This window comes from Suricata suricatta, chromosome 4 (genome assembly GCF_006229205.1).
Source record: "Suricata suricatta isolate VVHF042 chromosome 4, meerkat_22Aug2017_6uvM2_HiC, whole genome shotgun sequence".
NCBI lineage: Eukaryota > Metazoa > Chordata > Mammalia > Carnivora > Herpestidae > Suricata > Suricata suricatta.
In genome coordinates, this window is record NC_043703.1 from 125694819 (window position 1) to 125720183 (window position 25365).

At 45.3% G+C, this 25365-nt stretch overlaps 1 long non-coding RNA gene across 1 annotated transcript in view; it reads right to left on the bottom strand.

The window, feature by feature from the left end:
• Positions 1-10184: 10184 nt before the first annotated feature.
• The window catches only part of LOC115290020, a 28953-nt gene continuing 13772 nt past the window's right edge, over positions 10185-25365 (bottom strand). Inside the window, exon 3 of the long non-coding RNA XR_003907920.1 lies at positions 10185-10566. This is a non-coding gene — a long non-coding RNA (uncharacterized LOC115290020). The remainder of the gene's footprint in view (positions 10567-25365) is intronic.

The following is a 25365-nucleotide window of genomic DNA, read 5'->3' on the forward strand; positions in this document are numbered from 1 at the left end:
CCTGTCTGGAACACGGACTCATTATGGCAGAAAGAAGAATGGCAGAGCGATGCTATGGCTTTTCAAGCTCTGCCCAGATGTGGCACTTTTATTCCCATTACTCTGGCCAAAGCGAATCATAAAGCAAGCCTGACATCACTTGGAGGAGGTACTGCAAGTCACAGGCTCTCAGGTGGGCATGTATAATTCTGTTATAGGGAAGGCAGGAAATAATTGGGAGTCGTGATAATACAATGTACCGTATATACTGAAATGCATATATATTTATAAATACTTTGTAAAGTATACTTCTTTATTTCACCTTTATAACACAATATTGATTTGTGAGAGTAGGTTCTATTCTCTTTGGTTTCCATTTCAGGAAAGAGGAGTATTACAAAATATTTTGACGCAGAAGGAGATGTTGGTTCTAAAGGGTTGGGAATTAGTGGTCTGAACCAATCATGGTAATTTTATCACCTTTGCAATGACTGACTTGAGAATAGATATAGGTTGGGGCGCCTGGGTGGCTCAGTCGATTAAGCCTCCAACTTCGGCTCAGGTAGTGATCTCACAGTCTGTGGGTTCAAGCCCCGCATCGGGCTCTGTGCTGACAGCTCAGAGCCTGGAGCCTGCTTCGGATTCTGTGTCTTCCTCTGTCTCTGCCCCTCCTCCACCTCTGCTCTGTTTCTCTCTGTTGCAATAATGAACATTAAAAAATTGAAGAAAAAAAAAGAATAGATGTAGGTTGTGATTCTGGCCAAGGACACCCGAGAGGAAGCCTGTGGAGGGAGACTTCTGGGAAGTCCCTTCTGAGAATTTGCTCCTTAAGAAGGACATGAGAAAAAGCTACACACGTCATTGTGTGAGGATATGACATGTCCTTGAACCATGACAGTTATCTTGAAGCCGTGAAGGGAAAATACAACACATTAAGAGTGGCAAAGTGGAAAAATAAAAAGGATCTGAGTACTTGATGAGCTCTCAAGCCCCTGAGGTTTCTTGAAAGTGCCGTATCAGAGGCTCCTGCATGGCTCTGTTAGTTGAGTGTCTGACTCTTGATTTCAGCTCAGGTCATGATTCTGAGGTTGTGAGATCAAGCCCCATGTTGGGCTCTGCTCTGGCAGCTAGGAGCCTGCTTGGTTGCTCTTTCTTTCCCTTTCTTTGCCCCTCCCTTTCATGTTCTCTCTCTCTTCCATAATAAATAAATAAACTTTTTAAAAAAGTGTCTTGGGGCACCTGGGTGGCTCACTTGGTTAAGCCTCCAACTGTTGGTTTAAGCTCAGGTCTCTATTTCACAGTTTGTGGCTTCCAGCCCTGCGTCAGGCTCAGTGCTGACAGCACAGTGCTTGCTTGGGATTCCGTCTCCCTCTCTCTCTCTATGCCCCTCCCCTTCGCTCTCCCGCTCTCTCTCTCAAAATAATAAACAAACATTTTTTAAAGGGTCTTATCTTTGAACATGTTGTTGGGGGAAATAATACATGTTTCTCATATTGAAGAAATCTGTAGCTGGGTTTTCTTACTTGCAGTCGAAAGTATTCTACAGTGATCATGTGGAATGGGGAGTCTGGGTGCGGAGATACTGGTCAGTAGGATATTGTAACCATCCAGGCAAGAGGCGATGAGGACTTACATTAGACCTTGAGAGCTTCTTTGGAGCTTCTAGCAGGGGAGCGCCGCTACTCATATAGCCTTGACGAAGAATGGTCCTCCTCTATTGGTGATGGTCGTCCTCTTCGACGGAGCGCGCAGCTTCGGGAGGGACGCACATGGAGTGGGGAGGGAGGAAGGAGACACCCGCCTAGCCAGCCAGATCAGCCGAATCAACCCTGGCGATCAATGGGGTGACAGATGTCGCAGCCAGATCACCCTCACATCCGAGGACTTACATTAGGGAAAGGTCTGTACATCCAGGGTGCTATGCTGGTAAATGTTTAACAGCCAGCTCTCGGTCGGGGTAGGGGAAGTACGAGCTGTTTTGTGACATTTGCCGATTTCTACGTGTAAAGATTGCCAATTTTAAACTGTCAAGAGTTTAACAATTGGATCTTTGCTGGTTGCACCAATTGGCTCTCGCACACCACTGGCTGTGGGGATAAAAATCAGGGCACATAGAGAAGCCGTCTCTGAGGGAGAACTCGTAAGACTTCAGATTATGCGGGCAGTTACAGAAGTTGTAATCTGATAGGCAAACAGAAACTTTTACTTGCCTATGTGACTTCATTTCTGTGTCTCAGGTTCCAGAGGGGAAGCATCCCATAACCCGGGCACTTCCCAGAAGGGACACTGGAAGACACATCACTGCTTTGGAGAGAGATTCTACGGTCCCCAGATGAGTATCATAAATTAATTTTACAGCTCACACATTGTACAGAGAGGCAATAAAACGAGGCTATGATAAAGTGGGTGTCTCTGGCACTGAGCCCAGGAAAGGGCTGGGTGAACTTGCAAGAAGACATCACAGTGTCCAAGAGCCCGTGTAGGCAAAACCCTGGAGGGAGTCTGGGTGGGAGGAAGCGCGTGACGGGAAGAAAAGCAGCAGCGCTGGGCAGTGTGAACGCGGGAGTCAGGGCAGCCAGGGTGGAGAAGCCAGCGCTGTTCACCTTTCTCTGGTTATGCAACCACAATTTAGTAAGAATCTGCTAAATACTGGGTCATAGGCCAAGACATTCGTTGCTCAGGATAAACAAAATGGATTCTCCGGGACCTCAGTTTGTCACAGGTAAGGTAAACAGGTAACCTGGATTAACAGATCATGGAATACTGTATTCCAGGTTAAAATTAAATGTGCACCACGTTTAATATTTATCTCTGCAGTGAAATTCGGAAGACTAACAGACAGCCCTGCTGACTCGGCCCTGGCATTATTCAGCATTTATTCTGAATTTCTGTAGCATTCATGTCTATCTCTGCAATGTTAAATCAATGTGTTTCATAGAAGTCAACAAGATCAGAAGATTTGGCTATTAATTAGAAGATAAAAAACCGTTGGCCCTGGAGGAGCTAGGTGGCTCAGTCAGTAAAGCATCTGACTCTTGATTTCCGCTTAGGTCATGATCTCATAGTTCATGAAGTTGACCCCCCCTCAGGCTCTGTGCTGATGGTGTGGAGCTTGCAGGGGATTCTCTCTCTCCCTCTCTCTGCCCCTCCTCTGCTTGTTCTCTCTTTCTCTCTCTGTCTCAAAATAAATAAATAAAGTTAAAAAATTTTAAACAAAAACAAAAACCATTGGCCCCATGAATGCTGTTTAAGGTTATCAAGCACCCAAGGCATAGCTAAGATTTTTCTACATTGTAGAGAAATCCTATTCTCTAGTAAGGCAATTCTGCAGGAAAAATCTCTCACTCTTGCATCAGCGCAGCCCAAGACCTGCATCTGAGGCATCTGTAGCTAAAAAGAACCTGTTCTTTGAGTCTGTTTTTGTCCAAATGTTATCTCACGCCAAGCTGTTCCTTATTTTGTTTCCTGCTACTCAGTTGCCGGGTTACTTGATCTGACTTGTTCTTAAAAAAAAAAAATCAGTAGAGTATATAATCGTATCATGAGGATTCTTTGTTTTGTTTTTTTTAAAGAAAAAAATCTTATCCAACCTGTCTTAAGCAAGAGAGAGAGAGAGAGAGAAAAGAAAGAAAAAGGATTTATTTACTTATGTAAACAAGCAATCCAGGGAGTAGGTTTTGCTTCAGGTGTGGCTGATGGAGATAGTCAAATGACGTCACAGGGACCCAATTTCTCGCTCTCCGTCTTTCATTTCTGCATCTTCCTTCTCGGGCTGGCCTCCCCGCTCATGGTGACAATACCGTTGCTACAGCTCAAGCACTACACTCCTCCCAGGTGTGAGAACAGCAGAAAAGAGAGACGTCTCTTCATTCAGTTCAAACAAAAAAGCTGAACCTAATTTTCACCAGCCGGAAGTAGGTCAGGTGCTCCTGCCCGACCCAATCACACTGGCCAGGACACAGCCTGGTTTCAGGTCTTCTGCCATCCGTGTTGTTAGCAGATGGGTCAGCCTCGCTAGAATCGCAGGAACATTGAGTAAAGATGGAGTCTATTTTTTATTGAAGTATAATTGACATATGACATTATATTAGTTTCAAGTGTACAACAATAATGACTTGATATTTGCATACACTGTGAAATGATCACCACTAGACTTAGTCACCATCTGTCACCATACAAAGTTACAAAATTCGAGTATTTGTAAATGCAAATTAGGAACAATTATTAAGAACAGGGTAAATGGATATTAAGCACCTAAATTCATCATTGTTTACCACTGTCATGTACTAAACTGGGGTGTAAAGGCTCCATATTAACCTTTTAACCCCTAGGGACTACATGAGTCTTACCTGGTGTAGACAGACTTGAACTAGTATAGAAGACCTAACTTCTTTGTCATCATGGCCCTTATTCCCAATGTACTTACCAAAAAACTGGGGATAAGGCAAGGATCCTGAGATTAAAGACACACACTCACACACACACACACACACACACACACACACACACACACCTACATATATATGTGTGTGTGCGTATAGAAAGAGAAAGATTTTTAAGGAATTGGCTCACACAGCTGTAGGGACTAGCAAGACTAATATCCATACAGCAGGTCAGCACTTTGGAAAGTCAAACAGTTCTTCCATGTTACAATGTTAAGACAGAATTCCTTCCTATCCAGGAAGCTTCAATTTTGGCTCTTAAGGACTTTGACTGATTGGGTGAGGCCCACCCATGTTATGGATGAAGAGTAGTAATCCCTTTTACTTCAAGTCAGCTAATTGTATGTAGATGTTATCACATACCAAATATTTTATAGCAACAGGCTGTGTCTGACCAAATAACTGGGCGCCATGGTCTAGCCAAGTTGATATAGGAAACTATCGAGCAGAGTGCTTGGGGTTGATTTGTTGTTTCATCCTCCCAGTACTTAATTCCAGCAAGCATGGGCTCCAGTGAGGAACACAGAATGCAGGAGTCCAGTTCCCACCCTGACCTATGGCCAGGAAATGATCTGAAAGATAAACACTATATGGAAGATGGGGGAGCAGAGAGCTGGGAGGAGCCTCAGCTCTGAGCATTGACTTCCGAGCCGCGATCAGGCTTGGGTTGCCTACTTCCAGCCTTCTTTACGAGGAAGACGAAAAAGCTCCTATAATATTTAAGTCACTGGATTTTAGGGGTGTTTCTGTTATGTGCGACTGAGCTCAATTCTATGTAAGACCAAAAAAAAAAAAAAAAGAAAGAAAAAGAAAGGAAACACAACTCATTTACAAAAACAAAGGATGAAAGACGGAAGCATTACTTTAATGAAAGCATCATTCAAGATGACAGAAATAAGACTAGAGAGCTTTTTTTTACTATAAATACAAATGTTTTAAAAATCCTTGTGAAGGACTCTCACACAAGGCCAAAACCATTTTCAATCACATATTTTCAAGAAAGGCACATTGTTCTCAGAAATAACTTAGGGTGTTAATAACAAAGTAAAATTCAAGACAGAAAACAGTAAACAATTAGACAATGTTGTTTAATATTGGCAATCTCTATTTTAAAAACATCCACAAGCTTTTATGCACCGAATAACATCATATGCACGCACACGCATGCACACACACACGCGCACGCACTTCACACATCATTATAACTTAGTACAGTGCCAAGTCCAGATGGTTTCGCAGATGATTTCTTTCAAAGCTGAAAGAAAGCAATAACTTCAACACCTCAAAATTTGTTTCAGAAGCTAGAAAAGGACATATGTCTACCAATACATTTTACAAAGCCAAAAAGATCCTGAAAACAAAATGTACTATGAATATTGTTGCAAAATTCTAAATTAAAATACATATTAGGAAATTTAATCAGGAAATACATTAAAATAGTACCACGGCAATGCTGCTAATTAAAGTTCATTACAACAATGCCAGGATATTTCAGTATCAGGAAATCTATTGTCATAATTTAGCACGTTATTGGTAAGAGGGAAAAGTATATGTCTTGATGTGACCCCAAAAGTCTGCTTTTATGAATTTCAACAGCTACATCTGATATTTAAAAGTTCTTGGTAAACTAATAATAGATGTATTATTTCTTAATAGAATATAAAAATATCTGGTTCATACTAGCAGTCAACGTATTAATTAACAGTGAAACAAAGTAATTCCCACTATAATCTTCATCAACTTCATAAATAAAATAAACACTTATAGGGCCGCCTGGGTGGTTCTGCCAGTTAAGTATGGAACTCTTGGTCTCCGCTCAGGTCATGATCTCACAGTTAGTGGGTTCGAACCTGGTGTCAGACTCTGTGCTGACAGCACGGACCCTGCTCGAGACTGTCTCTGTCTCCCTCTCTCTGACCTCCCCTGCTCACGTGTGCCTGTCTCTCTCAAAATAAATAAACTTAAGAAAAAAAATAGTGGCGCCTGGGTGGCTCAGTTGGTTAAGTGTCCAGCTTCAGCTCAGGTCATGATCTAGCGGTCCGTGGTTTCGAGCCCTGCACTGGGCTCTGTGCTGACAGCTCAGAGCCTGGAACCCGTTTCAGATTCTGTGTCTCCCTCTCTCTTTCCCCTTCCCTGCTCTCACTCTGTATCTCTCTCTCTCAAAAAGAAATAAACATTAAAACATTTAATAAAATAAACCATAATAATAGCCTCAGGTAAATGATACAAAGAGATCTCTAGAAAATATTACTGTTTTATTTAGGCACAAAAAAGATCTGTAGATTCCTCCCTCATTCCCACCCCACAGGCTACCTTCTTCCAACCAGATTGCTCCCTCAGCCCCTTAAAAAAAAAAAATTCCAGGACCCTCGTAATGATACACCCAAGACAGATGAATGGCCCTTTGGCCATGGCTGTTCCCCTGGTTAAAGCCCAGCTCCTCCTGGAGGTGTCAGAGCGGGAGGCGGGTCTCCTGGCTGTTCTCCCTCTTCCGCCCACAGGCTCAGGGTACTGAGGGGGCTCTTTCCAGAACCTCTCCTGGAGTCTAGCCCACCCAGGCCTAATCGATGGCCTTCCCAAGCCAGGAGGGCCCAGACTGATCCAGGGCAGGCCTAGGCAAGTGGGATGCACAGAGCTGTTATTTTACAGCTTAAGCGTCATGAAAGGGTCTGGCTCAGCTGACAATTTCTTGAGCCCACATCATCCATGTGGTAAGGAACTGGTGCTAAGGGTATTCGTGATTAGCCGTGGGGGCAGAATGGGGTACAAATGCACCTCAAGCCGGCCTCTACTGGGCTCAGGAGATCCAAGGTCTGTTTGGAACAAAGAAAAGCTTGCGATCCCAAAGTGCCTAACCCTGCTGCTCCCTAGTCACCGGCCTGTGATAGCGGAGGTCCCAGAAGACTAGACGGGCGCCATCTGGTGGCGCTCTGTGGAGGTGTGAGTGACCCCAGTAGCTTAAATCACTCGGAGTACCAGCTCCCTCCCTGACGGAGGCGTGGCACCAGAAGGCGCTATTCTCTAAGAATCCAGAGTGAAGTCGCCCCTTGGAGAGAAGCGGTGGTCCTGACTCTGTTGGCCTTTGAGGTACCCACACCCAGCGGAGGGGAGGACCACGCTTGAGCTGGTTCTCGAATGAGGTGAGGCAGGGGAGAAAGGGTCTTCCAGACAAAGGGCATATGCCCTGGACACGTGTTGTAGAAGGGCTTGGCACGTTCAGTGGCTAACGCGTAAGTACCTGGGGACCAGGTGGGAAATGGGGAGGAAAAGGATGGGACTAGCTGTGAAGGGTCCTCAGAGCCTGGTAGGGACTTTAAACTTCATCCTGGGCCAGGCATTTTGAATCTAAGTAGCATGCTAATGTGCATGGTCAGGACAGTTTCATGTTTTAAGAAAATTTGAATTGGAATGCTGTCAAGAGGACACTGTGCTCTCACCAGACCCCACCACTCCCTGTCGTCTGCTTCTACCCTCAGCTTCACCTGTATACACCGCTTCTCCAGCCCCCGAAGCATGTGGGTTTGTGACCCTGTAAAGTCATGGGGTGCTAGTTCCTGATGGCACACCCCGGAACTGACAGAAAAGAGGCATACCTGCCAGTGGCAGAAGGTGTAGGCAAAATAAGCCCATTGACCCAGTCAAAGGAGGGACTCGGAGACTCAGAGCACAGTGAAATGAGGCTTTAATCAATATTCTTGCAAGAGCAGATGTCTGATGGACAGGCACACTAGGGGCAGTTACAGCAGACAATTTAGCTCCCAACACCAAGTCTCGCCCCTGACTCCTCCTTGGCTGAGTACTACAGAGGTTACAGCCTTACCTGGACATTGTCTATGCCCATATAAGGCAAGAAGTAGTCTGACTGGAACAAAAGTACATTTCCCGAGGTGACATAGAGACTTTCATTCCCTCCTTTGTTCTTTGGCGCATGCTCATTGCAGAGCCCATGAAAATAAGCCAGTGAAATGGAGGAGGGGAAGAAGAACCAGGAAGTGAAGTGTCTAAGGGTTTGGGACTCCATTGGGGGGCGGGGGAGTGGGAGGCAGTAGCATATATATTTCCAATAAGTGTAAACCTACTCTTAACTAGACAGCACAGCTTTTGTTTGGTATTTCTAAAAATGAATTGGGGCACCTGGGTGGCTCAGTCAGTTAAGTGTCCAACTTCGGCTCAGGTCATGATCTCACAGTTCATGGGTTCAAGCCCCACGTCGGGCTCTATGCTGAGCTCAGAATCTGGAGCCTGCTTTGGATTCTGTGTCACCCTCTCTCTTTCTGCCCCTCTGCTCATTCTCTGTCTCTCAAAATAAAATTAAGACCAAAAAAAATTTTATTAAATAAATAAAAATGAATCATCTCACTTCTCACAGATGTGACATCAGCCTCTAATCCTTCACAATGCATGATGTGTGAAGGCTGTCGCCCCCACCCCGCCCCCCTGCCCTCCAGCCCCTAGCCAGGCCTGGGACATGAGGTGCAGCAGTACTGCCTTCCTGTCCTGTGTCAGATCAACACTGTCTGGGTTGCCTCTGTTTTAAGGATTGCCTCTTCCTCCCTGTCTCAGGATTTCATTCTCTTTGACTCTGTCCCCCCTCAGGGAAGCACCAGCTGTTTTAGAGGGAGACCAGAAGGGTCAGAGGTACATTCAGGCATTCAAACCACCAGCAGGCAGGCAGCCCTAAGCAGGGCTGAGGTACAGAAGGTGGCCAGTGGGCCTTGGAAGGGGGAAAGAGTGCCATCTGGTGGCAATTCCTGAAACACAGAAGACTAGAATGTATTGTCCTACAAACCCCCAGTGGTGGCAGGGATTGGGGTGGTGAATCCTCTCTGAGTTCCCGCCATTGTTCACAATCTCCACAAAGCTTCCTCCTGCTTTGATTCCACTTCAGAATTAAGTGTGGGCTCTTGGGAGGCCTCTTATCTGCAGGGCGCTGCCTGCCACACTTGAGCATCACTCTTGATTTTGATTCAGGTCATGATCTCAGGGTTTGTGAAATCCAGCCCCTTGTTGGACTTGTGCTGACACTGTGTCACCTGATTGGGATTCTCTCTCCCTCTCTCTGCCCCTCCTCTCTCTCTCTCTCTCTCTCTCTCTCTCTCTCTCTCAAAATAAATATATCAACTTTAAAAAAAACAAAACACTTCACCGGATTTGAAAGAATAGGAATCATACTAAACCTGCTCTCAGACCACAATTAAACTAGAAATCAATAACAGAAAAATAACTGGAAGACCCTCAAATATTTGGATATATTAATATATATTATAACCATTATATGGATGTATTAATATAAAATGTATTAAACAGCATACTTCACAAACAACATATGGGTCAAATAAAGTCTCCAAATTAAGCCTTAAAACTGTAAAATATTTTTAACTAAATGAAAATGAAAATGCAACCTAATAGGTACTTGTGAGATGCACTGAGAGCAGTACCTAAAGGAATTTTATTAAAAAGTAAATAAATAGGGGCATCTGGGTGGCTCAGTCTGTTAAGTATCTGACGTCAGCTAAGGTTATGATCTCACAGTTTGTGAGTTCCAGCCCCACATGTAGTGAGTGCAAGCCCTGCTTCTCTCTCTCTCTCCTTCTCTCTCTCTCTCTGCCCTTTGCTCACTTGTGCCCTCTCTCTCAAAAAAATAAAATAAAATAAAAAATAAAAAGAAATGTATAGCACTAAATGTACATACAGCACTGACATGTGCTACGACATGGATGAGTGTTGAAAACATGCTAAGTGAAAACACAGACACAGAGACCATATATTGCCTGATCCCATTTATATGAAATGACTGTCATACACAAATCCATAGAACAAAGTAGATTAATGGCTGCCTGAGGCTGGAGCGCATTTCTCTTGGGGAGTAAATTTGGAGAATTTCTTTTGGGAGGGATGAAATGCTCTAAAATTGGGGGTGGGGCGTCTGGCTGGCTCAGTCTGCATACTCAAGAGTATGCAACTCTTGATCTCGGGGTTGTGAGTTCAAGCCCCACTTTGGGTGTGGAGATTACTTAAAAATAAAATCTTAAAAAATAAACAAAATAAAATAAAGTAGGGGGCGACTGGCTGGTTCAGGTGATAGAGCATGTGACTCTTGATCTTGAGGTCGTGGGTTCAAGCCCCACATTGGCCATAGAGATTACTGAAAAAGAAAAGAAAAAGAATTAAAAAAATGAAAGTGTTTTAAAATCTAAAATTGATTGTCGTGGTTGCACAATTCTGAATAGACTGAAAGCCATGAATTATACAAGCTAAATGAGTGAATTGTACAGTATGTGAATTCTGTCTCAATACAGCTGTTAACCAAAAACAGTAAATAGGAAAAAAAAATCTCTAAGTAATCTAAAAAGTGTAAGCAATGTTAAATGATTTTGAAATGCTGGACAGTAGAAACACAGTTTAATAGTAAAACAACCAAAACAATTATTAAAACCAATTATTCCAATCCAGGTCTGACCTCCCCTGGAGAGGCCATATTGATGGAACAGCCTGTGGTCCCACAGGGCATGATGGACTTGTGTGCTACAAGATTGCAATGGTCTGAAGATGTTTGTGTCCCCCAAAATTCATAGTTTGAAATCCTAGCCCCCTAAGGTGATGATATTAGGAGGTGCGGCCTTTGGGGGCTATTGGGTCATAAGGGTGGAGTTCTCGTGAATGGGATTAGTGCCTTGTAAGAGACACCACAGAGCTCCTCAGTGCCTTCCTCCATGTGAGGACACAAAGAGAAGACAGCTGTCTATGAACCAAGAAGCAGGCCCTCACCAAAGGTGGAATCTGCCTGTCCCATGAACTTGGACTTCCCAGTTTCCGACATGGTAGGAGATAAATTTCTGCAGTTTATAAGCTACTCACTCTATGCTATTTTGTTATAGCAGCCTGAACGGACTATGACAAAGGTCAAGCAAGCATCATGCAACCATCCTAAGGCAGTCCCAAACAGCGAAGGCTTCTGAACAAGGGGCCCAGGAGAAAACCAGCAGAGGTGCAGCCTTTTTCCTGGAGAAGAGTGTGTACACCAAAGGCCTACCCTGGATTGGGACACTCGCCATGTTTTAAAGACGCATGGAATTTCACATCAAAATCTTGCATGCCTCCCTGCCTCAGTCAGCCCCCCTCCACCCGCCAATCCCAGGTACTAATATGAGCCAGGGCTCTGTGCTGACAGCTCAGAGCCTGGATCCTGCTTCAGATTCTGTCTCTCTCTCTCTCTCCGCCCCCCGTCGTGTGCCACTCTTCCATTCATACTCTGTCTCTCTCTCACAAGTAAATATTTTATAAAAAATTTAAAAAATGAATCATAAAAGCAAAGGCATGGTGGGGAAGGAGAGACAGGGGGCAAAAACCCTTCTCTGGAGGGAAAACAAATCTAAATTTAGAAATTACCCGGGTTTAAGAACTGGGTTCCTCCAGCGCCTGAACCTTCAGTTTCCTGTGGAGGAGGACTTCGGGGAGGACTCAGGGGGTACTTTGTGGTGGCCGTAGGCCGTTATACTTTGGTTTCAGTTTTAAGCACGTGGCTTCTAAGGGGACTTTCCCCAGCGAGCAGGAAGAGCTAACAACTGGAACAGCCACAGAACCAGGGGCAAACTTAGCTGAAAACAGCTGCTGCCCGCAGCAATATTGCGTCAGCGGCTGCAGCGTCTGCACAGCTGCCAGCAGCTGGAACCAACCATGCGGGTCGGAGCCCGGGACCTTACACACCGAACCCTGAGGAATGTGAAAGCGCAATGTCTTCCGCAGGGCGAGGAAAAGGAAACGAAAGCTAGTATTAGGTTGAGCAGCTATTGGTGACACTAAAAGTTCATACCAAGTCAATGTGAAGAAAGATGCCCAAAGATGGCCTTTCTGGGGGAGGATAGAGGGATCACTGAGATGAAATCAGTCAGCCCCACCCCCCCTTCCAGAGAGACAAATTGCCACGCCTCTTCCTGCCTTCGGCTGAAAATAAGGAAAGGGGTATTTTTTTCAAAAAAGATAGGACATTGGAAAGTGAAAGGTGGTTGGGTGCCTGGGTGGCCCAGTTGGTTAAGCACCCCTTCAGCTCACGGCATGATCTCACAGGTTTGTGAGTTCAAGTCTCACATCAGGCTCTCTGCTGTCAGCACAGAGCCTGCTTTGAATCCTCTGCCCCTGCCCCTCTCTCTCTCTCAAAATAGATAGACATTAAAAAAAGTAAAAGGGGTAAAAATGTGTCCCCTCAGATGCCCAGTTCCTTTCCCCAAAGGAACTATAAGTTTCTTTTGTTTCCTTCCAGACCTAGTTTATATATATATGTATATATATATACACACACACACACACACACACACACACACACAAGCGAAATGTATCATTTTCCTCTTTTTTGTAAAAAAAAAAAAAAGCAGCATATTAGAACACAGTTCAGACACTTGGCTTTTTCACTTCTCGGTATGCCTTGGGGACTGTTCCAGATCCTCACAGACTGAGTTGATCTTCTAGTTGTATGGTATTCCTTTGTGTGGTTACACCTTCTTTTTTTTATTAACCTCGAGGTTATTTCCAGCCTTTGCTACTATCAACAGCGCTGTAGTGAAAAACCTCGTACATATGTAATTTGCTATGTGTGCTCAGAAAGGTATGTTCCCAGAAGAGAAAATGCTGGAAATATTTCGCTAGTTTTTGCCAACACTACCCTCCCATTTGCAAGACAGGCCAGTGCACTAAGCATGACGTGAGGCGATGTCAACCCCACTGTTCTGAGAAACTGCACAGGTGAATGGGCCCCGGGGGAAAGGGCTGTGCCTTCCTTCCAAAGCTCTTCCTCCATACCTTTATTATACAGAATCATCAAGTTCAGGATGGCCATTTCTTCAGGCTGTCTCCCCTGCTCTGGCCTGTGAGCCTCAAGAGCTAAGACTTGGCCTTATACACCCTTGTACCTCTGATGTCTGGCCCAGAGTAGGTGATCACTGAACGCTTAGCAGATGAGTGAACACATTAATAAGTTGGGCTATTTTTTTCCGTCTAGGAAAAAAGAATTGGAAACTACAAGACGGATTATGGCTACAGTGACCTTGAAAGACTTGATTTCCTGCAACATTTCTGGGGCATGGCTGTGTGGGGGAGTGGGGGTTGGGGAGAGTGGCCTTTTTGCCTGTATTTCCCTAGAGAGATGAGCAATTAAATATCAACAATGAGAAAAGTCTGTGCCTTGCAGGCCTCCAGACCTGCAGGCATCCCCACCCTTTGGGCCCACACTGACCGTAAGGCCAGAATCCCAGGTGGTGGCTTTGTGGTACCATATTTTCTTTTACAAAAAATTTTTTATGTCTTTATTTTATTTTGAGAGAGAGAGAGACAGAGACAGAGTGAGCGGGGGAGGGGCAGAGAGAAAGGGAGACATAGAATGCGAAGCAGGCTCCAGGCTCTGAGCTGTCAGCACAGAGCCCAACACGGGGCTCTAACCCATGGACTGTGAGATCATGACCTCAGCCGAAGTCGGACGCTTAACTGAATGAGCCACCCAGGCGCCCCTGTGGCACCATATTTCCATGAAACTTGGAAGGATTTTCAGAGGGGCAAAGTGCCAGGTGCTATGCCCTGTGCGGTCTAAGCTCTAGCTTGGTGGGATTTCAGAGTGTTGCCCCCGCTACCCATAGTGAACATTTGTTGTTTTCACTGCCCCCTTAGGGCCCATCCCTTCTTATCCAGCAGAGGACGCTGCTGCCGGTCCTTAACCTCAAAGGTGAATTCAGGAGCCACCAAACAACCAAATTGTCCTCGTCAGAATGACTCTGGGGCGGTTACAAGCAGTTCTATTGATAAGGGGCTTGCTCCTCCTGGCTGGGCTGGGCTGGAAAGGACTGGGGCTGGGGCCGCCGCCACTTTTTGCCATCACACAGGGAGAGCTTGCTGAGAAGAGAGCCGAGAGCCAGGAGGTGAAACGAAATCATCAGAGAATGAATCAAGGTCCTGACATTTATATCCAGCCACTGCTAAAGTTAGATCCAGCCCCCGGAATTTTCAGTTATGTGAGCCACAAAATTCCCATTTTTGCTTAAACCTATGCATGCCAGGCTTCCAGTTATATGCAAGAAAGAGTCCTAACGTGTGGTCCCTCTAAGTACTGAGAATGGATCACATGAGGAATGCTATTTCACAAGGCTGCCAAAGCCCTGAGCGTCTGGGGTCTGGGCATATATAAGAGGCCCCTTGCAAAGATTAAGAGAAAGGATTCCTGGAATATGTGGGTGGTACAGAGACACTAAGGAGAGCCAGTAAGGGGCATTCTGCACTACACTGAGATACAAAAGATGTATAAGACATAGAACAGGCCACGCAAAAGCCACACCTAAGATCTAGGGCCTGTGAGCTTGGCCCAGGAGTGGGACTGGGGGGTGTTCGGTCTACCCCTGCCACAGCAAAAGATAGTCATAAATGATCGTCGTTGGGGTGCCTGGTGGCTGTCAGTTGTGTCCGACTCTTGGTTTTGGCTCAGGTCATGATCTAACAGTTGGTGAGTTTGAGCCTGGAGTCAGGCTCTGTGCTAACAGTGTGAAGCCCGCTTAGGAGTCTCTCTCTCTCTCTCTCTCTCTCTGTCTCTCTCTCTGTCTCTCTCTCTCTCTCTCTGCCTCTCCCCCACTCGTGCTCTCTCTCTCTCTCTCTCACTCAAAATATACAAAATAAACTTTAAAAAAATAAAATGAATGATCGTTGTTGTTTTGTATCACTACACACTAGATAACTGCACAATCTTCCTTCTACTATCTGCTTTCATCCCCTATCCCCCGCCTTGGTCAATGCCAGTATCACTTCCTGTGATACAGATACATTTAGTTTTTGTCTTGAGTTCCTAGTACACAGCAGCTAAAACGGTTGTAATCTCTAAAGTAATGAGTGTCTTTTGTATGCTGATGAACTGACTAGGGGCTGGGGGTTCCTAGAATGCTTCAGGATGGGGGTTTAGAAAGCATCTGGATTGGTGAGCACACTGAAGTGCTCGGAGAGTGAGCACCCAGGGAAGGTGGAGAAGCTCCCGCCACCCCCACCAACCCACCTAAAACCCTGCCCCGTGCACCTCTTCCGTCTGGCTGTTCCTGAGTTGTATCCTTTACAATCAACTGATACAGCTAAATCAAGTGTTTCCCTGAGTTCTGTGAGCCATTCCAGCAAATTGCTGAACCTGAACAGGGGGTTGTGGGAACCCCCAATTTATAGCCAGTTGGTCAGGTACCGTTGGGGACTCGCAGTTGGCATCTGATGTGGGAGCCATCTTGTAGGATCGAGCCTCTTCACCCCATGGGATCTGACGCTAACTCCAGGTAGGCAGTATCAAAACTGAATTGAAGTGGTTGGTGCGAGGAAAACACACTGGGCGTCAGAAGTATTGTGAGTAAAAGCAGTTCAGACCTCCTCTGACTCTCAAAACAGAAAACTCCTCTCCCTGCCCACCCTCCCACTAGCCCTGCTCAGTCACTTCACAAGTGTTTTGTATTGGGTTTTTTATTTTATTTTATTTGGGGGGGGGTGCAAGTGAATGAGGAGCAGAGAGAGAGAGAACCCCACAAGGGGAAGAGAGCGAGAGAAGCAGTGCTTATCTGAAGTGGGGCCCAGGCTCACCTAATGCAGGAGTCAAACTCACCAACCATGAGATCATGACCTGAGCTGAAGTCAGATGCTTAACCCACTGAGCCGCCCAGGCGCCCTGCATGGTTTTATTTATGGCAAAACTGAGGTGGTTTAAAAGAAACAAGCCATTTTGGGGAGACTGGGTGGCTCAGTCAGTTAAGCATCCAGCTTCGGCTCACCATTCATGGGTGCGAGCCTCGCGTCGGGCTCTGTGCTGGAGCCTGCTCTGGATTCTGTATCTCCCTCTCTCTCTGAGAAACAAGCCGTTTTGATATAAGAACAAAGTAAGCTGTGTCAGGATGTCACTATCTCATCTGTTGTCACTGATAAGCATGCAGTAGGTCAGCTGCTCTGGGGTACCCTTAGGGGCTTATCAAGTAAAAACAAACGAAGAAGCAACACCATGTCAAGGGGACATTTAGCCTATAAACACTGTGCATTTGTGAGGACTATCCCAGTGTTTAGTCGTACCAAGGCAACTCTTTGCTGATCTAAATAGCTCTCTAAAGACCTTGGGGCATAAAGGTGACTCTTACCTCTTGCCCAACACCTGCACCACCGCTCTCTAGCAAGGAGCTTTAGCAACAGAGGACTCTGACCTCCATACTGGCACCTGGACGTCACCTCTCTAGTTGGCCAAGTCATCTTTCCCAGGTACCAACTCCTATAAAGGTACACCTGAACTAAATTTGGACTTTATTCTTTTCATTCCCCCTTGCCTAGAACAATAGTGTAATTAATCTATCATTGGGTTGTATGCCATTGGCTTGTGAAATTCTCACAGTGAACCTGGTTAAATAACTTGCTGACAAAGGCAGACTCAGTCTCTGAGTATTCATTTGCCTCAAATAAAACAGCTGGTTAACCTAATTCAGCTTCCCCAACATTCTCCTCTCCCCTCTTCACCTTTCATTCATCTCTTTTTTCAGTCACAAGTATTTACTAATCCTCTTCTCTGTCCCGAGAGAGAAGCAGGGCTTAGCCGAAGTGGGGCTTGAGTTCACCCAACGCAGGACTCGAGCTCATGAACTGTGAAATCATGACCCAAAGATTAATGAAACCTGGCCTCTACCCTAAGAAAATCACAACTAGTGATAATTCAGAAACCAAAATACAATCACAAAGCAACGGGATTCACACGGAGATAGAGATTACCCAGAGTGGCATAGAGCCCAGAATAGAGGTCTTTGACCCATCGAGGAGTGTAAGGATGTGGTAGGGGCCTCAGTGAGCTTTTCTTGGTGGAGGTGATGACTGAGTTTTAAAAATTTAAAGTCTGAAGGAGAATTGGCCATGCCAAGAGGAGAGGAAGGAACATGGCAAGCAGAGGGGACAGCGGAGAGAATGGCCGAGAGTTGAGGGCAACATGGTCTAAATCCCCTCATGAGCTGAATCCAGGCTCATGTCACAAAAGATTATCGACAGCTCTTCCCCCACTCCCTGTGGCCACCAGAAAATCTTCTAAAGCTCAGATGTGACTTCCTGTCTCCCTTGCCTGCAACCCTCTGCTGGTTCCCCTTCCCGATCTGCGGTCTCTCATCTTCTCTGTTCATAAACTTCTTAGGGTGACTTTGACAGTATTTCCCATCTCTGAACCTTCATCTCTGCTCTATGGTCTTCCTGGAATTTCCTGCCCTGCCTTGGTTGATGTGGTGAACTCCTATTCATACTTCAGAGTGACTCAGATGTGACTCAGATGTGACCTATCCCACAAAGAGCCCCTCCCACTTGCACCCCTTCCAAAGCGGGACACTTCACCTATTTGCTAGTCTGCCTCTTGTTTCATCTGCGAGCGTACAGACCTCCTCCACACACCACACCAGGACTGGTCTGCAGCAGACCTTCAGCTTCTGGCTCATGCAAAAGTGCATCTAATGACCTATAACATTCCTGACACCCTTCACACCTAGGAGCCCAATGGGAAGGGGTTGTTGACCAGGGAAGGCCCGGGCTGCAGTGATGCATCTGTCCCCAGCTCTGCCTCAGACCTGGCTCCAAATTCAGCCTCGTGCTTCCCAACCAAGGCTCTGAGCTGGCATCTCAACCAAATCAGCCTCCTCTTTGTCCATGGATCCATCTAGACTCCCACTTACAACCATGAGATTCTGCAGCACAGACACACTGGGTGTTGCTGATTATGTGGCCATTATGGTTGTGAACTTGTTACATTTTATGTAGAATACATGTTATGCACCTTATGAATAAGACCAGTAAAACTCATTTGAATCTGAAAAATAAAATCCCAATTGGGGGCGCCTGGATGGCTCACTCAGTTAAGCATAGTGATCTGCTCAGGTCATGATCTTGCGGTTTGTGTGTTCCAGCACCGCCTCAGGCTCTGTGCTAACAGCTCGGAACCTGGAGCCTGCTTGGGATTCCAGGTCTCTGGCTCTCTCTCTCTCTCTCTCTCTCAATTTCTCTCTTCTCCTTCCCAGCTCGTGCTTTGTCTCTGTCTCTCAAAAATAAACGTTAAAAATTTTTTTTAATCCCAACTGAATTTTATTTATTTATTTTTAATTTATTTTTTAATTAATTTTTTTTGAGAGAGAGAGAGAGACGGTGTGAGCAGGGGAGGAGCAGAGAGAGAGGGAGACACAGAATCAGAAGACAGGCTCCAGGCTCTGAGCTGTCAGCACAGAGCCTGACGTGGGACTTGAACTCACAAACCGCGAGATCATGACCTGAGCCGAAGTCGGACACTTAACTGACTGAGCCACCCAGGAGCCCTGAATTTTATTTATTTATTAAGTTTATTTCTTTATTTTGAGAGAGAGAGAGCACAAGCAGGGGGAGAGGCAGAGAGAGGAGACAGAATCCCAAGCAGGCTCTGTACTGTCAGCGCAAAATCTGATGCCGGACTCCATCTCAGGAACCACAAGATCAGGACCTGAGCTGAAATCAAGAGCCAGATGCTTAATCAACTGAGCCATCCAGTCGCCCCCCATTTTATTTTAATTACAAAACCAAGGCTCTTCCAGTGTACAACATTCAAGCAATAAAGTAAGGAAAAGTGCCCATCTGCCCCAAACTCCCCACTTCCTCAATCCTAACCACTCTGTGTGTTACTGTTAACAGTTGGGTGTGTGTCTTTTAAGGCTCTTTTTTAGGCCTGGACAAGTGTGTGTGTAATTTTACTCTCCTTCCTCCTAAAAATATACATACAAATATATATATATATTTAAACAGCTTGATGGACATCTTTGTCAATACACATAATGCTACTAGATCCTTAAAAAAATTTTTTTTTGGTTTGTTTATTTTTGAGACAGAGAGAGACAGAGCATGAGTGGAGGAAGGGCAGAGAGAGAGTGGGAAACACAGAATCTGAAATAGGCTCCAGGCTCTGAACTGCCAGCGCAGAACCCGACACAGGGCTTAAACCCACAGACCGCAAGATCATGACCTGAGTCGAAGTCGGATGCTGAGCTGACGAGGCCACCCAGGCGCCCCAAAATGCTATCAGATCCTTTAATAACCATATGGAAGGAATTTGTTATGTCAGAGGTCAGCAAACCATGGACTGCAGGTCAAAGATAGCCCGACACCTAAATAAAATTTTACTGGAACACAGCCACGCTCATTTATTTACATATTGTCTCTGGCTGCTTCTACAGTAGGACAGCTGAGTTGAATGGTTTCATCAGAGACTCTGTGGCCCAAAACGCCTAAATTGTTACTGTCTGGTCCTTTACAAAAGAAGTGTGCCAGCCCCTGCAATATATGGCTGTGCCAGGCTTTCGTTAGCCAGTCCCCTATTAATAACATTTAAGTTGTTTCTCTCTCCTCAGTATTGCAAACCCGTGACACTTGACACATTCTTTGGTCAGCATTTACACCAGCTGATTATCACCATTGGTATCAGTGAATGAGAACATGACGAAATGTGAACCCAATATGTCCACACAAAAATTTTTTCAATGTTTTTTTAAATTTATTTTTGAGAGAGACAGAGAGAGACAGCACGAGCAGGGGAGCGTCAGAGAGAGAGGGAGACACAGAATGTGAAGCAGGCTCTGAGCTGTCAGCACAGAGCTCAATGTGGGGCTTGAACCCATGAACCTTGAGATCATGACCTGAGCCGAAGCCAAACGCTCAACCGATTGAGCCACCCAGGTGCCCGGAAAGATTACTTTTAAAAAGGGTCTTCAAGGGGCGTCTGGGTGGCTCAGTCAGTTAAGCATCCAACTTCAGTTCAGGTCACAATCTCGAAGTCTGCAGGTTGGAGCCCCACATCGGGCTCTGTGATGATAGCTCAGAGCCTGAAGTCTGCTTTGGATTGTGTCTCCCTCTCTCTCTGTTTCTCCCGTGCTCTGCCTCTCTCTCAAAAATAAAATAAACATTTAAAAACATAAATTAAAAAAATAAAAACAAAAAAATAAATAAAAAGGGTCTTCATGGGGTACTTGGCTGACTCAGTTGATGGAGTTTGCAACTCATACTCAGAGTTGTGGGTTCAAGCCCCAGGTTGGGTGTGGAACCTAATGCATGCACACATACATAAAATGCAAAGGATCTTCAGGTTAACAAGACCAAGTGGCTGAATGGGGAGACTCTGGGATTAGGAGCAGTTGCCAAAGTTCCAGAAGCCAAGGGCTATACAGAAATATATGATCTTCATGATAAAGAACCAGGACAGCCACCAAAGAGCATCAAAGCACACTCTTGGGTCCAGGGTGAGGTGAAAATAAAATACACATACCAACGATCAATGGCCTACTTTTGATGATGGCAGGACAAAAAGGAGCTCAACAAAAGAAGGGAAGGAACAAAATTAACAATTACCAGACATAGGATCTGGGCACTCAATAGGTAGGCACAGTATTCCAAATGTTAAAAAAACATGAAGACCTGGGCATCAGCCAATTGGAACAGATGCAGACCTTAAATAATCAGTACTGCTGAACTGGGCCGCTGAATAGCCTGCTGCCCATATTTAATACTCAATTTAATCCCCACAGTAATATGCCACCTGACGGCCAAGAAAAGCCATTTTGAGGAGAAGCATCAACCCACACAGCATTCCTCTTCCTTTAAGGAAGCCTCAGGAATATTCCTCTCCATTCTATCCACTGATGGTAACTTAAATAAGCAATTACCAGAATTCATGCACAGTCTCAGACTGCACTGGGGAATATGGTTATGTGTGTGTAGGGTTAAAAATCACATAGTGTTTTAGATAATTTTCAAAGAAGATATACAAATAGCCAACAAACATATGAAAAGATGCTCAAAATCATTAGTAGGAAAGTACACTTCAAACTGCAATGAGGTATAGCTTTACCCCCAGTAAGATGGCTATAATAAAAAGATGAACAGGGGTACCTGGGTGGCTTAGTCGGTTGAGCGTCTGACGTGGGCACAAGTCATGATCTCATGGTTCGTGGGTTTGAGCCCTGCATTGGGCTCTGTGCTGACAGCTCAGAGCCTGAAGCCTGCTTCAGATTCTGTGTCTCCCTTTCTCTGCCCTCTCCCCTCCCACTTGCACTCCATCTCTTTCTCTTTCAAAAATAAATAAACATTAAAAAAAATTTTAAAGATGGACAATATGGGGCACCTGGGTGGCTCAGTCGGTTGAGCATCTGACTTTGGCTCAGGTCGTGATCTCACAGTTCATGGGTTTGAGCCCCACATCAGGCTCTGTGCTGACAGCTAGCTCAGAGCCTGGAGCCTGCTTTGGATTCTGTATCTCCCTCTCTCTCTGACCCTCCCCATCTTATGCTGTCTCTCTCTCTCAAAAATAAATAAAACATTTAAAAATTAAAAAAAAAAGATGGACAATAATCAGTGTTGGCAAGGACATGTGGACACTGGAGCCCTCAGACATTTATGGCAGGGAGGTAAAATAGTTGAGTAGTTCCCTAAAAAGATAAACATGGAGTTACCTACCATGTGACCCCGCAGCTCTTCTCCTACATGTATACTCGGAAGGAAAACGTGTCCACACAGAAACCTGACACAAATGTTTATGATAGCATTCTTCATAATAGCCAAAAGTGGAAATAACACAAATGCCCTTCAGATGATGAAGGGGAAAACAAAAGGTCGCATATCCATCAATGCAATATTATTTGGCCATGTAATAGCCATAATATAATTATTTGGCCACATTTTGCTATAACATGGGTAAGCTTTGGGGTGCCTGGGTGTCTCAGTCAGTCAAGTGTTTGATTTCAGCTCAGGTCATCATCTCATAGTTCTTGGGTTCGAGCTCCACGTTGCATTTTGTGCTGATGGTACAGAGCCTGCTTGAGATTCTCTCTCCTTTTCTCTCTCTGCCCCTCCCCCACTTGCACTCGCACACTCTCACTCGCTTTCCCTTTCCTCCTCAAAGTGAATACACCTAAAAAGAAATGGGTAAGCCTTGAAAATATCATGCTAAGTGAAATAACAGACACAAAAGGCCACACGCTTATTGTATGATTCCACATTTTAAAGTTTATTTGTTTTTTTTAGTGATCTCTGCACCCAACGTGGGGCTTGAACTCACCACCCTGAAATCAGGATTCACATGCTTTTCCAACTGAGCCAGCTAGGTGCCCCTGTATGATTGCATTTTTATAAAATGTCCAGAATAGGCAAATGCAGAGACAAAGTAAATTAGTGGTGGCCAGGGGCTGGGGGGAGGGGAAATGAGTTACTCCTAATAGATACAGGGTGATGAAATGTTCTAGGATCAGATAATGGGACTGGTTGCACAACTCTGTGAAAATACTGGAAACTGCTAGTTTCACCCTGTCGAAGCGTGAATTTTACGATGGGGGATAAAATTCTTTTAACAGTTACACACTGTTACACCAGTGACCATGCATCCCAAAGCTCTCCCTGTACAAGACAGACCATTTGCTTATTTGCTTCATTTGGCACATCTCCCCTAAGCCCTGATTCCAGCTAATCTTGCTAGCTCCTCTTTGAAAGAAGCGCTCTGCTCAGCCCTGTTACTAAGGGGACTGCTTCACTGTGTTCTGACTCCCATAGCTTTGCGGGCCCCACACCACTGGTCAGACCAAGCTCACTGGTTTTCTTTCTTTTTTAATGTTTATTTATTTTTTGAGAGAGAGAGAGAGAGAGAGAGAGAAAGACAGAGTGTGAGTCGGGTAAGGGCAGAGAGCAAGGCCGACTGAGGATCCAAAGCAGGCTCCTCGCTGAGAGTGGAGAACCCAGTGTGGAGCTGGAACTCATGAACCGAACCCTGTGATCCTAATTTGAGCCAAAACCAAAGTCAGATGCTTAACCAACTGAGCCATCCAGGCGCCCTCGCTGGTTTTCTCTCAGCACATAGTGCCTTCTGCCACCCTCACAGGGACAAGAGTCAGGACCACTGGATGGGAAGAAAGAGAGAAGAGAGAGAGAGAAGGTAGAAGGTGGGGAAGGAAGGTCCCAGGTCACTGAAAGTCAAACCTTACTCTTGACTTATTTTATTGACTTGATAGTGTCTTTTTATTTATTTATTAAAAAATTTTTAATGGTTATTTATTTTTGAGAGAGAGAGAGACAGAGAGAGACAGAGTACAAGCAGGGGAGGGGCAGAGAGGGAGTCACAGAATCTGGAGGGGGCTCCAGGCTCTGAGCTGTCAGCACAGAGCCCGCTTTGGATCCTCTGTCCTCTTTTTTCTCTGCCCCTTCCTCGCTCATGTGCATTCTTTCTCTCTTAAAAATAAATAAGCATTAAAAAAATTTTTAAATATATATGGCTTATTATTTTTACCTGTTACATATGCCTTCCTCTTCAAGGAACAAACCTTGCCTACTTTCATTAGAGGGTGAAAACACCAACAATAAATAACACTTAGAAAGACTTATTCTAGGGGTGCCTGAGTCGCTTAGTCGGTTAAGCATCCAGCTTCGACTCAGGTCATGATCTCATGGTTTGTGAGTTTGAGCCCCGTGTCAGACTCTGTGCTGACAGCTCAGAGCCTGAAGCCTGCTCCAGATTCTGTCTCCCTCTCTCTGACCCTCCCTTGCTCATGCTGTCTTTCTGTCTCTCAAAAATAAATAAAAAACATTAAAAAAAAAGAGAGAAAGATTTATTCTAGGCCAGACACTAAACTGAGTGCTTTACATAAGTAAATAAACTTTCTGTGGGGCTCCTGGGTGGCTCAGTCGGTTAAGTGGTTAAGCGTCCAACTTCGGCTCAGGTCATGATCTCACGGTCTGTGGGTTCAAGCCCTGCATCAGGCTCTGTGCTGACAGCTCAGTGCCTAGAGCTTGTCTTCAGATTCTGTGTCTCCCTCTCTCTCTGCCCTTCCCCACCTCAAGGTCTGTCTCCCTCTGTCTAGAAAATAAATAAACATAAAAAAAAAACCTTTCTGGGTGGGGAGAAGCCACTCTTTATACTTGTGGACCGGTGGTCCTTGAGGTTTCCCCATTAGAGCTCTGAAGAGCTGGCCCCAACATGGGGATGGCAGGCAGCAGTGGTGTAGAGAGAGAGCACAGGGCTCCAGGTTCAAAAGAATCAAAAGAAAACTCAGAAGTCTGGTAGAGGATAGCCTGGAACAGTGTCCAGCAATGAAGGAACAAGGTCAGTCTCAAAATCAGAAACCAGGTTGCAAACTGAGATTGGAAAAAAAGTCAGAGTGGGAGGTGGGCTGCCCAAAGGGGACTGTGTTCAGCACCCCATTGAGGGGCTGGTGCTACAACACCTAATTCCAATGAAGTATGATAAATTTAATCAGGTCTACATCGAGAGTTCTAGGGGCGTGCCTGGGTGGTTCAGTTGGTTAGGCATTGGACCCTTTTATTTTTAGTGTTTATTTGTTTTTTGGGAGACAAAGTACAAGCAGGGGAGGGGCAGAGAGAGAGAGACACAGAATCTGAAGCAGGCTTCAGGCTCCAAGCTGTCAGCACAGAGCCCAACACCAGGCTCAAACCCACGAAGCTCGGGATCATGACCAGGGCCGATGTTGGACACTCAACCAACTGAGCTACCCAGACTCCCCAGGCATCAGACTCTTGATTTCAACTGAGGTCATGATCTCAAGGTTTGTGGGTTTGGGGCCTGCAGCAGGCTCCACAATGACAGTGTGGAGACTACTCAGGATCCCCTTCTTTCCCTCTCTCTCCACCCCTACCCCGCTCATATTCTCTCTCTCTCTCTTTCTGTACCTCTCTAAAAAATAAATAAGGTGCACCTGGGTGGCTCAGTCGGTTAAGTGTCTGACTTCAGTTCAGGTTATGATATCACAGTCTGAGTTTGAGCCCCACATTGGGCTCTGTGCTGACAGCTCGGCATCTGGCACCTGCTTCTGGTTCTGTGTCTCCCTCTCTCTCTGCCCCTTTCCTGCTCATGCTCTGTCTCTCTCTGTCTCAAAAATAAACATTAAAAGAAATTAAAGTAAATAAAAATTAAAAA